This window comes from Bubalus kerabau, unplaced genomic scaffold (genome assembly GCF_029407905.1).
Source record: "Bubalus kerabau isolate K-KA32 ecotype Philippines breed swamp buffalo unplaced genomic scaffold, PCC_UOA_SB_1v2 scaffold_40, whole genome shotgun sequence".
In the NCBI taxonomy this organism is placed as follows: Eukaryota; Metazoa; Chordata; class Mammalia; order Artiodactyla; family Bovidae; genus Bubalus; species Bubalus kerabau.
Genome location: NW_026577894.1, coordinates 3,002,808 through 3,016,934, shown reverse-complemented (window position 1 = coordinate 3,016,934; position 14,127 = coordinate 3,002,808). Strand labels below are relative to the sequence as shown.

General features: G+C 44.0%; 1 long non-coding RNA gene across 2 annotated transcripts; it reads left to right on the top strand.

The window, feature by feature from the left end:
- Window positions 1-42: 42 nt before the first annotated feature.
- On the top strand, window positions 43-13,764 carry LOC129640757 (uncharacterized). 2 transcript variants are annotated; one of them, XR_008708960.1, is made up of 2 exons: window positions 43-128; window positions 13,656-13,764. It is a non-coding gene; the product is annotated as an uncharacterized LOC129640757 (long non-coding RNA). The 2 variants fall into 2 exon arrangements; XR_008708959.1 differs by lacking the exon at window positions 43-128 and adding an exon at window positions 140-324.
- Window positions 13,765-14,127: the final 363 nt, after the last annotated feature.

The window sequence follows — 14,127 nt, the reverse complement described above, 5'->3', positions numbered from 1 at the left end:
CAATCGGTGTGTTCCATCCTCCCTGGCCACCGTGAGTGGCTCAGGACTGGGGCGGTGACCAATCAGGGCCCAGGGCCGGGCCTCACACTGGAATCAAGGGAAGAGGAGGGCTGGTTCTGCCGGAAGGGGTGAGGCCGGGTGAGGTCAGGCTACAGCCCTGGGAGGGGAGTGAGTTCAGCCTGGGGCAGTTGGTGGCCTTCCTGCGCCCGTCAGGGCAGAGCCGCCGGCCTGAGAAGGAGGGCGCTGCTGAGCCCGGGGGTTGAGAGCGCCGGTTCCTGCTGTGGTCCCGGAGCTCCCCTGAGACCGGAGGGAGGCCATCTGCCCGTGAGTCCTCTCCTGCTTGTCTGTCAGCTTGTTTGAACCACACTGGATTTTCTGTCCAGCTGGCTACGTGGAGACCCTGGAAATGCTCCTATGTGAATTTTGGCTGGCTTCAGGGAAGAAATGCCAGATGACACTGGGAGACTCCAGTTTAATCTGGATTCAGGTCATGTCTCTTGAAAGTGAAGTGAAAGTCCCTCAGTCGTGTCTAACTCTTGGCAACCCCATGGGCTATACAGTCCATGGAATTCTGCAGGCCAGAATACTGGAGTGGGTAGCCTTTCCCTTCTCCAGGGGATCTTCCCAGTCCAGGGATTGAACCCAGGTTTCCTGCAATGCAGGAAGATTCTTTACCAGCTGAGCCCCAAGAGAAGTCCAAGAATACTGAAGTGGGTAGCCTGTCCCTTCTGTAGCGGCTCAGCATTCCCAGCCCAGGAATCAAACCAGGGTCTCCTCATGGCAGGAGGATTCGTTACCAGCTGAGCTATCAGGGAAGCCCAGTATCTCTTAAGGCCAGCTATTCATTGATATCTCTTAAGGCCAGCTATTCATTGATATCTCTTAAGGCCAGATATTAATTGTAGGATTAATTAATTGTAGACCCTAATTAGTCTTCATGGGATTAAGCTGGCAACCTGCTAAGGTAGCAATTGATGTCCTTTATCTAGAGGACAAAACGGGGGCTCACAGAAGTGGGTAACACAGCTACAGTAAGGAAGTGTGTACCTAGACAAACCCCCCAGATCTTCTGTTAGAACTCAAGGAAGCCATGTGGTGTGGCTTGTCCATGTGACGGGGGCTAAGGCACCCAGCCCACACTGGATACTGTGGGGACCTGACTTGGTAACTGCCTTCTGGCAGCTCTGAGACTCACAAAAGCAATTTGCACTGAAGAGAGGAGGGACACCTCTCTTCATCCCCCCCACCACACCCTCCGGGTACTCCCACACCCTGCCCCCTTTCTCTTTCTTTGTTAGGGAATAAGTGTCACGCTCATGTGACCACATTGGCTGTCCACTGTTCACGAGCTACCACCTGGAGCTGCTACCGGAGAGGCCAAGAGCCTTTGCCCCTGAGTACCTCTCTTTGCTTTGCACTGTGGGAGCCCTCCTCCACACCTGCACACCAGAGGCCGTTTCTGAGGCATGCAGGGACCCTCCTTCAGTTTGCAACAGGTTGCATCCATCGCTGTCCTTTCAGTGCTTCCCTTGACACTCAGCTCCTGAGCTCCTTTGTCTGCATTGCGGCCCACCTGGCTGCCACGGGAGGGACAGAGCTGACCATGAATCCAAAGCTCAGATCTGACAGGCAGGAATCTGTGTATAAAGGGCCTGATTAATCATGCTGTAGAGGCTGTAGTGGGCTCCAGGGATCCGTAACCAGGGCTTGGGCCAAAGTGACTCCACAGCTGTTTTAATGCCTGGGGAGGGTTCTGGCTACAGTGGGGGTGGGGTGAGTCTCCTGAGGTTCTGAAGGCCCACTGTGCAGGTTCATGGCACACAGAGAAGAGAAGGCGGAGTCCTTTCCTGGAGCTGGTGGGCTGCGGGCACAGCCATGGATGACCAGGAGTCTGCATCTCACTAGGGGCCGAGGCTGGCGCTGAGGGAATCCTCAGTGAGGATTTTTTTCCTTAAAAGCCATCCTAAGTGACTTCAGCTCCATTGCTTTTTTGCCAAAAACCTACAATGATCCCAAGAGCTTTGTACACTCCAAGGGTGGTGACTGGACGTGGAGCCCAGCACAGACCCAAGTCAGTCCTGCCCTGAGTCCCACGGGCCGGCCACACCCTCCCCCTTCCTTGGCCTGGCTTTCTTCTGCCAGGACCCCCAGAATGGTGGAAAGGCAAGTGTGGCCTCAAGCTGAGGGGCCCAGCCTGGGCTCCAAGCCCCTGGGGGTCCCCTTGGGACGTCTGGTGGACCTAGTTCCCCCTGCCGTGGGGCAGCTCTCTCTCGGGGACTGTCGTGTTTCTTTGCTTTCTGTTGTGATGGGGCACCCCAGTTATCTCGGGGCGATGGGAAGTCTGTTGGTGTTACATGCTCCCGCCTTAGATGGGGAAACGTTATTGCTGCATTGACGCTGCTCACTCGATACTGGGTATCTGTTAAACACAAATGGCAAGGGGAACAGAGCAAAACAGAGAAAAAAATGGAGAGTTGCTGGGTTGCCTCAAGTCTCACCTGTGATTAAGAGTGTGTACAGCCTGCACGTGAACCCGGGTTCCCACACCTGCCAGCTACCAGGTGCCAGGCGCTGATTTTAGACCCCCAGCTTCACTAAGGAGTCATTGACAGATACATTTTTTGTGTATTTCAAGTCTACATTGTGATGACTTGATGCCCATAGACGTCGTGGAATGATTGCCCCACATACGCATCGCCTCACACGATTAACTCTGTGTGTGTGTGTGCCTTTTATGTTATTCTTATAATCCATGAACACAATACAGATAGCTCTCCATTTTTTTAGATCTTATTTATCTTAGAAGTTTATAGTTTGCTGTATGTCTTGCACATGTTTAATTAGATAACTTGATATTTTCAGTGCCATTATAAATTCCTAATAGAGATAGAATTGACTTTTCTATATTCCCTTGGTAAATCCACTTACTTCAAATCATTCTAATTGTATTTTTTTATGTATACACAATTATGTCTGCAAATAAGTTCTTTTTTTCCCCTTTGCAACTGTGATAACCCTTTCCTTTTTCTTGACTTATTGTATGGACTAGGATCTCCAGTACAGTGGTGAACAGAAGTAGTGAGAATAAGTATCCTTGTCTCTGTCCAATTATCAGAGGAAAAGCTTTCACTATTTCACCATCACACAGGATATTAGCTTTTTTGTAGATATTTTTATCAAAATATGTAAATTCTTCTCTGTTAGTTTACTAAGCAGTTTTTTCTTAGTCATGAGCTAAAATTATTACATTAAAAATTCTTAAGTTTATCTTCTGCAGATTTTGAAACAGGTGATTTTTCTTTTATGTGGTGATTTAACTTTTAAAAATTTTGTGATTCTAAAACAACCCCAACCTGATCTCAATGTATTCTCCTTCAGTTGGACTTTATTTCTTAGTGTTTTATTTAGGATTATTTCATCTGTACTCAGAGTCTGTAATTTTACTTTCTTGTACTTCTTCCTGGTTGGATTTAGTATCAAGGTTATGCTAGTCTTATAAAACAAGGTTGGAGAGTGTTCCTTGTTTACTGCAAGAATTCCTGTGAGATGACTGTTTTCTTCCCTAGAATTTTGGAAGAGTTGATTGGCAAAACCAGTTGGTTTCATTGTGGGGAGGCTTTTAATTTCAGATGTAATTTTTTTCATGCAAATAAAATTTTCTCATATTGTATGTCTTCTTGGGTCTATTTCAGTAAAGCATTCCCCCCCTGCTAGGAATTTATTGAGATGAGCAGACTCTCCAATTAGTAAGTGAACTGTGGTTCATAATATCTTTCTTATCTGCAAGATGTGTTGTCTCCCCTTTTAAAAATCCTTGATGCTGGTGATTTGTGCTTTGTCTCTTTTTCTTAATAAGTCTTTCTAGGGGTTTATCAGTTTTATCATTCCTTTCAAAGTGCCAACTTTTGGCTTTCTTTTTAAAGAAACTTCATATTTGCTTTCTGTTTCCTTGTTTTCTGCTTTTTTTTTTTTTTTTTTTTTCCCATCTGCCTTGTGTTTCATTCGCTATGGTGTTTTTTCTGGTTTCTTGGGAGAGAGGCTTAATTGATTTTTAGCCTTCCTTCTTTTCCAGTATACGTGTTTAAGGCTTTAAGTTACCCTCTAAACATAGTTCGCTGCATCCCACAAGTTTGAATAAGCCAGATTTTCATTATCTTTTAAGGAAAAGTATTTTCTAATTTTCATTGTGTTTTTTAAAATTATTAATCAGGAAATTCTTCAAGCAGTATGTCATTTAACTTCCAAATGTTTGGGGAGGTTTTTCTAGTGACCCTTTTTTGACTTCCAGCTTAATTCCATGAAGAGCCCTGTCTTCGTCTTTTTGGGCTACTGTTATAAATCCCGTAGACTAGCTGATAAACAACAGAAAGTTGTTTCTTGTAGGCCTGGAGGCTGGAGAGTCCCAAGCTCACCAGCAGGTGCCTCGTCTGGTGAGGCCTGTTTCCTGGTTCCTAGACTGCCTGCTGCTTCTCCCTGTTCTCGCAGCACAGGAGCCCATTCCCCCCTGGCCTGACCCCTCCCAGAGTGCCTGCCTCCTAGGATCATCACCACCTGCCGGGTGAAGTTTGAGGGCCCATAAACCGTCAGCCCGTTGCAGTCCCTAAGTATACCCTGCATTATTTCAGTCCTTTGAAATAATTTGAGCTTTCCTAATGGCCCAATATATATTCTTTTTGTTATATGTTCGTTGGGCTCTTGAAAATAATATGTATCAGTGGGATGCAATGTTCCATGTGTATCAGTCAGATCAGGCTTGTCACTCATGTAATTCAGATTCCAGTAGCCACGTTGAGTAAAAGCAGAAGTAGGTGAAATTACCTGTATATATTTTATTTTAGCACACATAAAATATCATTTCAGTGTGTAATCAACATGATAAAACCTAATGAAATAGTTCACATTCTTTTTTTCATGCTAAGTCTTTAAAATCCAGTGTGTGTTTCAGGCTTGCAGCGCATCTCATTGTAGAGCCAGCCGCATTTCAGGTACTTCATTGCTGCAGGTGACTACATACCAGGGGGCCGTTCCACGAGAGATGTGTCTTTAACGTCTCCCACTGGGATTATGAACTCGGCTGTTACTCCTTTTTTATTTCTGTCAGTTTTTATGTATTGATATTTTGAGGTTATGTTAATTTAGAATCCTCATCTTCTTGCTAGACTGAACTTGTGTCAGTATGAGATGCTCCTTTTTATCACTAATAATGCTTCTTTCTTTAGAGACTATTTGACAGTGATATTGCCACATCAGTTTTCTGTCCTTGTTGGCCTAGGTATCTTTTAGGTTCACCTGTCTAAAAGATATTCCATCTTAACATGTAGCTCTGTGAATAGTGTACAGTTTTCATTGGAATCAGTTTGACACTTTATCTTTTAATGAGAGTATTTGCTCTGTTTATAATGTTGATATTCAGTGTGTAGACACCATGCTGCTGTGTGTTTTCTGTTTGTCCCACCTAGTCTGTGTTCTTTGCTCTTGCCTTCTTTTAAAGCTATGAAGTGTTTCTCTAGTTCTGTGCTCCTCTGTCAGGTTGTTAGGTGCGCATTTGCAGACACAGCATGTGTTTTACACTCAAGACTAACTTAGTACTTTTACTGCCTCTCTGACTCGACTGTTTCCTCCTGTCACTGTTACACTTTGAACTGTTAGATATATATTTGGCGTTAACATCATTGTTTTGTAGAGTTAATATTTACCCTCACAGTTACCTCGTTGTTGGTCTCTACTTGTTTTTTATATTTCCGTCAGAGACTACTTTTCTTTTTCCCAAAGCACTGCCTGAATATTTTTTTAGTGCATGTGTGTGGGTGATGAGTTGTCTCATTTCCATTTGCCCTCAAAGTCTCTATTTTGCTTTCACTTTCGAAGAGTATTTTTGTTGAGTATAGAATTCCAGGTTGGTGGTTATTTGTTTTTCAGCATTTTACAGATGCCAGTCCATTATCTTCTGACTTCCTTGTTCTTGGAAAGTCAGCTCTCAGTGTTGCTGTGCCACTAAAAGCCACACCTTTTTTCCTCTGAGCGCTTGAACATGCTCTTCTTGCCTTAGGCACCTGCAGAGCTGCTGAAACCAATGTGTGGTTTCATCTTTGAGTCAGTGGTCTGATTCTTGAACCAACTCTTGCCACTGTCCCTGTCAGCCAGTTGAGTCGCTCAGTATCTGACCCATTGCGACCCCATGGACTGCAGCACACCAGGCTTCTCTGTCCATCACCAACTCCCCGAGCTTGCTCAGGCTCATGACCATCGAGTCATTGATGCCATCCAACCATCTCATCCTCTGTCGTCCCCTTCTCCTCCTGCCTTCAGTCTTCCCCAGCATCAGGTTCTTTTCCAATGAGTCAGTCCTTCACATCAGGTGGCCAAAGTATTGGAGCTTCGGCATCAGTCTTTGCAGTGAATATTCAGGTCTGATTTGCTTTAGGAGTGACTTGTTGGATCTCCTGGCAGTCCACGGGGCTCTCAAGAGTCTTCTCCAACTCCCCAGTTCAGAAGCATCGATTCTTTGGCGTTCAGCCTTCTTCATGGGCCAACTCTCACATCCATACATGACTACTGGAAAAACCATAGCTTTGACTAAATGACCTTTGTCAGCAAAATAATGTCTCTGCTTTTTAATATGCTGTCTAGGTTTGTCATAGCTTTCCTTCCAAGGAGCAAGCATCTTCTAATTTTACTGTCTACAGTAATTTTGGAGCCCCCAAAATAAAGTCTGTCACTGTTTCCATTGTTGCCCCATTTATTTGCCACGTAGTGATGGGGCCGGATGCCATGATCTTCATTTTTTTGAATGTTGAGTTTTGCCAGCTTTTTTACTCTCCTGTTTCACTTTCATCAAGAGGGTCTTTCGTTTCAACCCCTGGAGGCATTTCTTATTCCCCTTTCTCTTTTCTCCACCATGAGAGTCCCCATTTATACTTTTTAACAACGTAGTTTAACAAGGGGCTCCTTCACTATATTCTATCCTTTTTTTCTCTCTTATATATATTTTTTACCTGACCCATCTTTCAGTTCACTGATCATCTCTTCAGCTATGTCCAATGTGATGTTAAGGCCAGAGACTGAGTTCTTAAATTCAGTCACTGTTATTGTAAAGTTCGAGAGTCGGTTTTGATTCTCAGAAATTTTTCCTTTTGTCAAGTATATTTTTCAACAGGTGACATTTGCATCTGATACCTCTAGCATACCTCTGATATGCTGATATACATCTGATACCTCTGGATCTGGTTCAGTTTTTTTTTTCTCTTGGTCCTGTTTGTTGTTACACCCTCTTTTGGTTTTTTGATTGCATGTTGGACATTATGTTTGGAAAACCCTAGAGGTTCTGAGTGATGCTGTCTTCGCCAGAGTCTCCTCTGACACAGACCTCCAGTGGGGACAGAGCTGTCTGTTCACTCAGGGCCTGATGGACTTGAGGCTGGGGGTTCCTTGTAAGCTCAGTCTCAGCAGCCTTCACCCACCTTTCCCCCCGAGCCCAGGGAGGAGCTTTCCCGCGTCTCCATCTGGAAGCCTGGGCTGCCTCCCAGGGCCGCCCTCTTCTCAGCAGGTCCTGAAGCCCACCATCTGTCTCCTGAGCACCACGAGGTGACAGATAGTGCTCAACCAGTTTGGGCAGAGTGATGGGTCCATTTTCTGACATCCGAACTGATTCACTAGGCCTGCACTCAAATTTTTGTCTTCCCAGCCCAAGGAACCGTCCAGAGCTGTGTTATCCAGTCCCCTCCGCTTGACTTTTTTCCTGCCTTTTCTTCGCAGAGTCGGCTTTGTTCAGATGGCCCGAGGGAAGGAGCGGGCCTCTCAGTCTTCAGCTCCCTCACTGGGCTTCCCTTTTGTTTGAAATCTTGGATTGTGGCTGCCTAAGGACCTCTTTTTAAACTGTGTTTAGCTTTTCTAGTTCTTGGTAGGCTGATCTACAAGCTGCTTGCATCTGTCACTGGAAGTGGGGACACCCTGGGGGGTCTTCTGTCATCTGAAGCCACATGTAACAGTCACAGTACTTGTATTGATCAACTTTGATACTGGGGAAAACAAGAACCAGGTGTCCTTGCTTAGTACCCACGGTTGTGTTTCTGGTCAGAATCCCCAGCTTGCCCGGGCTGTTTCAGTGCCACGTGAACTTGGGAAGGAGGTGGAGCAAGCAGCCCACACGGCCTGGACACAGAGGAGCCGGTCTCCCCTCTTCCCTTGCCCCTGCCGGCCCAGGGCAGGCCTTGCGATGACGGGCTGCTGGTGGTGGAGGCCAAGGCTGAGGAGGGAGGGGTTACGTGACCTGTATTCTGTGACATGGTCACATGTGGGTTTTCTATTTCAGTTTGGAAAAATGACTGCTTTTAGTCTTCCCTCCAGTTTCACTTTAAGGTGGAAAATGAAGATTTTATTCTTAAAGTTGAGCACAGTGATTTTACAGTCTTTTTGAAAGCAACAGTTGAGGTTTTAAAAACACATCTCAGAGAACTCCAGTAGATAAAGCCAAAAAGAGAGAACGTGTTCAGGGTGAACTGCAGGTGGGACCCCAAACTGTACTCTGTCTCTCCCAGAGTGTGTAATTCGTGAGATGGGTGGATATAGGACCCCAAGCACCCTGGGGACCGAGGTCCTCAAATGACAGCAGAGGTCCAGGCTGAGCCAGGAGCAAGTGGCCTGTGCTCTGGCTAGTGGAGAGCCGCGAGGGTGGGAGTGGGGCCAGGAGAGGGGTGGGAGACTCGGGGACGGAGGGTGGTGCAGCACCTGGTGGGCTCTGGGAGGCGCTGGCTGTCGCGGCTCGAGGCAGGGACACCCCTGAACCTCCACCTTGCAGCCCCCACGGGGCAGAGTCGTCTGAAAGCCCAGGGTCGAAGTTAAAAGGGCGAGTTCACAGCAGGTTGAATGACCCCCTGTACCCACTGTGGGTTCATTTTAAGTGCCTGGAGCGAGGTTGGTCAAGCCCTTGCTGAGCTCGAGTGAGGGAGTCAGTCAGGGAGGACCGAGCTCAGGGTGAGAGTGAGGGGCAACTAGCGTGGTGAGTCCTCCTCAGCCAGGTGGGTTCTGGGGACGCCCTTGAGTTCATGGGTGCCCTTTCAGTAGCCTCACTGGAGGCTTGTTTGGGGCTTAAAGGGGGGCAGAAGCCCACTTAGAAGATGTGCTCATTCCCAGGGGTGGTGGTTTCTGAAGGAGTTCATACTGGTCGGTTCGACTGTGACCCAGTACCTTGCAGGGTCATGTTTGACTGGGGGCCTGAGCCACGGGCACGGCCTTCCTTCTCCCGCACCCCACACTCACCTGTCGTCTTTTTGGCAGCCAGTCCCCCCTCTCTGCACCCTTGAAGGTGGGCCTGAGCCCAGCCCCCCTGTTACCACAGAGCCCCTTGTGACTGAGTGGGTTCCGGTTCCAGGCTCGTAGGAGACGTGCTGGAGGCAGAGCCTTCATGCCATTTCTCCTTGAGACAGTGGTGCTAGTGGTCATAGTGTGAGAGCAGCGGTCATAGTGTGGGAGCGGTGTGTGTGAGAGTGGTGTGTGAGAGCAGTGTGTGTGAGAGCGGTGGTCATAGTGTGAATAGCAGTGGTTGTAGTGTGAGATTGGTGGGTATCCTGCCGTGAAACAGCAGTTGCCCCCGAGTGGGGGGCTGCCCCCATCCACGAGGATGGGTTGCAGCAGGGCCCGCCTGTGGGCGCTTTTTCAGTGCTGCAACCCCAAGGCAAAGGCCAAGACAAGGAAGAACTTGGCCTCGGCCCAAGTCCTGTAAGGAGAGTGGCCTGAGGGGATGTCAGGATGCATTTAACAGGAGGCTTCCTGTGTGCTGTTTTAGATCTGTCAGGAATTCTCTGCTCCTTATTAATTCCTGAATACTCAGGAATTAAGAGGAGAGGCAAGCCTCTCCCGCGGGCTGAAGAATCCAGGCATTTCCTTCATTAATTTTTCTATACAGTGATAAGTACCCTCTTCCTTCTTGTGAACCATACGGTAAAAGTGACTGCTTACAACTCTCTCTCTCTTTAATATGGATCGCCTATGTTTTGCAAGTCTGGAATTTTAATTTTTATCTTTGCTGAGAATAACTACCTTGTAAGACAGTATATATTTCCACATCATGTTGATTAAAACACCTTTGTTCCATCAGAGCTCTGGTCCCCGTGTCTTTCTTTCTCTCTCTCTCTCTCTCTTTTTCAGGCTGATCCCTTGGAGCTCTGCAAAGGCTCTCTGAGTTCACTTTCCTGCCCGGGCTTCTAAGACCCTCTCGAGAAGGCACTCTGTGTGTTCACTCCATTGAGAGGGCACCTGAGGCCTCCGTGAACAGAGCAAGTCCCGTGTCGGGGGCTTTATTGGCTTTCTGCATAAGCCAAGGAGTATCAGCCTCTTTCTGTCCCTTGCCTTCTTATCGTCAACTCCGGACCACCAAGTTCTGGTCCATTAAAGGACCTCAACAAGTGGCACCCAGAACAGGGACTTGGTACACGTAGGCAGATTCTTGGACGGAGTGACCGCAGGGCCTATTGAGGCCAGTAAGTACTAAGACATGGGTAAAAAGGCTGGAAAGCCCCATCACTTTTCTACTTTACTTCATCACTTATTTAAAGTTCAGGGATCTAAGGAAATGCATGCTGATTTTTTAGCTAGATTAGAAACTGCTATTTCCCGTAGTGTATTTGGAGAAGCCAAAAGGCAACTAGAGAAATTATTTGCTTTACAACTCTCTCTCTCTTTAATATGGATCGCCTATGTTTTGTAAGTCTGGAATTTTAATCTTTATCTTTGCTGAGAATAACTACCTTGTAAGACAGTATATATGCCCACACCATGTTGATTAAAACACCTTTAATTACTTGCAAATTACTTGCATTATGTGATAATGCAAATCAGGGATGTCAAAAAGCTATAGCTCCAATTCGTGAGAAAGGGACTATTGATTATTTCAAGGCTTGTCGCAATCTAGGATTAGAAACTCAAAAGATGCAAATGGTAGCTGAAACAATAGCTGCTGCCTTAAGAAAGGGAAATAAAGGATGCTTTACATGTGGAAATAAGAACCATTTAAAAAGGGATGGCCCTAAGAAAGCTTAAAAAAAAAAGAAAAGAAAAATATATAAAGATAAAAGACCTCCAAAAATCTGCCCTCGCTACAGTAGAGGAATGCATTGGGCTAAAGATTGTAAGTCTAAATCTGGCATTGAAAGGAAACCTATTCCAGAAAACTGCAAGCAGGGACCCCCCACGTCCCCTTCAGCAAAAACCTGAGACAAATTCCATCTTTTACCTGAAACCCTCAACATCTGGCAGTGTTGCCATCGATATACCAGCTTTGGTTTTAGATACTATGAAGTTAACGAGCTCTACTTAAATTCAAATTCACGTGAACTGAAAAATATTAAATATATATAATTATTTAAATATGAATATAATTTAAATATAATTGTTTGCTAATCTAATTAAGACATGTCTTAAGTCATCAACATTATATAATACTTTTCTTATGCCTAGGTTTAAGGTAAACTAAATTTGTCAACAAAAAGGTAACTCTTTATATATATATATATCTATATATAGATATATATATAGATATATATATGTATGAGATAAAAACTTTTGGATAAACTGTTAAAAGTAATTATAGTTTTAATAGAATAATCTATTATTATAATCTGTTATTGTAATCTAAAATAGTCTCTTAGGATTAGAATAACTTAAATTTCTAGAGTTGTACTAAAACTAAATAATAAAAGTTTATTAAACAGCTAGGTCATTTCCAAATAAAATAAGATTTTAAAACATTAATTACTAAACATTAAATTCCTCTTACAAAAAGTTTTTCTTACAGAAAAACTAAAGAGATTTTAAACGATTAATAAATATATTTTATAATGTATAATATATTGATATATATAAATATAAATATATTCACCAATCTATAAAATGCTAATATACAAGACACTTCATAGTTGCTAAGGAAAAGTGAGATATATGCTTTTAATAAAAAGATATAAGATATGACATACTGAGATATACATCCCACATTTTCCCTGGGGGCCACTGCTCATTTAACAAACAATACAATTATTAAAATAACTTGGAAGAATGACGAGCCTATTTGGACAGAGCAGTGGCCCCTCACGAAACAGAAATTACAGGCGGCTAAGGAACTTATAGATGCACAACTAGAATTAAAACATATTGAAGAATCTTGTTCTCCTTGGAACTCTCCTATTTTTGTCATAAAAAAAAAAAACTAACAAATGGCGTCTCCTAACAGACCTTAGAAAAGTTAGTGCATCTGTGAAACCTATGGGTGCATTGCAACCAGGACAAGATTGCTTTTTTAATATACCTTTACACCCTTTAGACCAATAGAGATTCGCTTTCTCTCTCTCTTCTCCTAATCATATTAGACCTCATGAACGGTACCAATAGACTGTACTGCCACAAGAGATGATGAATTCTCCCACCATGTGTCAGTACTACGTAGCCAAAACCCTTGAGCCTGTGAGAAAGCAATTTCCTAACTTTCTTGTTATTCACTATATGGATGATATATTGTTTGCGGCTCCATCTATCTTAAACACTGAACACATGTTTGATGTAGCTCAACTATGCTTTAAAAACTCTAGATTAATCATTGCCCCTGAAAAAATTCAAACCTCTACACCTTACTATTACTTGGGGTTCGTTGTTAATAGGCAACACATTACTCCCGAACTAACTCAGATCCGTGCTGATAAATTATCAACCTTAAATCATTTTCAAAAGCTCTTAGGTGATATTAATTGGATTAGACCTTCTTTAGGCATTGTTAATTATCAACTGAATAGTCTATTTAGTACTTTAAAAGGAGATCCTGATTTAAATAGCCCTCATTCACTTTCTCAAGAGGCACGAGAAGAACTCTGTTTGGTGCAAAATAAATTACAAAAACAATTTCTTACTCGCATCAAAATAGATTTACCTCTAGAATTGTTTATACTCCCCTCTAATTCTCCCACAGGACTTATTGCCCAACAAGAACACCCAGTAAAATGGATCTATACCCGTTTTATGGAAATAAAGTCACTTACACCCGACCTTGATTTAATTGCTCTAATCGTTATCAGTGGAAGAATTAGGACTAAAACTCTAATTGGCTCCGATCCTCATAAAATTGTAATACCTATCAATAAATACATATTACAGGTATTCCTTATAATCCACAGACACAAGACATAGTCAAAACAAACACATCACACACTAAAGTTACAAATAAAAAAAATTTTAAAAGGGGAATACACAGGTACACTACTGTCTTCCTTATCTAAAGCAGACTTTACTAGGTTCTAACATTTTCTAAACCTATAACTATTGTTACTACAGCTTTATTTGTTTTAAATTTTTTAACCTCTTCTTAAGATTCGACCCAAGGGGGGCCCCGGCATTCAAAATGGAGATGAAATAAGAACCCCAGGAAGAAGAAATTCCAATACAGGCCATGTCTGCTCCAAAAATCTCCAGAAAGCACCACCCTCGGCGGCATCACCCCGATGATCTCCTCACTTGGAGACAAATAAAAGCCCTACTAATCAGGCTGAAAATTTGGTCTCTCAACAAGGGTTGCCTCCGAGTCCTGAATACATTCTCCTGGCAATGCTCAGTCTTTTGGCCTGTGCCTCCCCCTGCTCAAGCTCAAACTAACACCCAACCCCCCTCTATTACAGGTGGTCGAATGGACAGAGAGAGGACCAATCATTTCAACTAATGACTCTATACATATGCTTTCTCCCCTAGTACATGAAAGGGCCTTCACACCCTGGGCAGGAAAGAAAACTAATTAATTTTTCTTTAGGCTATGAAGTCCTTCCCTTGTGCATGGGCCCAGCAAAATTGTGCATAAACGTCAGCCGACAAATTTGGGCTGACAAACTTGGGCTTTCGTCCTGCCTCCAAAAGAAGACTTTCAGACACTGCTTGGATTATTTACTGCCCTTTCTTCGTCTGTAAACCATGTTTATACTACTGAAACTTTAGGGAAAGAGTTAGGGAAAGAACAAAGAACTTTATGCAAAGGGTTTACGTATAAAAACTTTACTTATACTCCCATTCCTTGGGACAAATGTCAAACCAAATCAAGAAAATCAATGTTTGTGGCTAATCATACAATTGTTGATTGGGGACCCCATGGTATGTGGT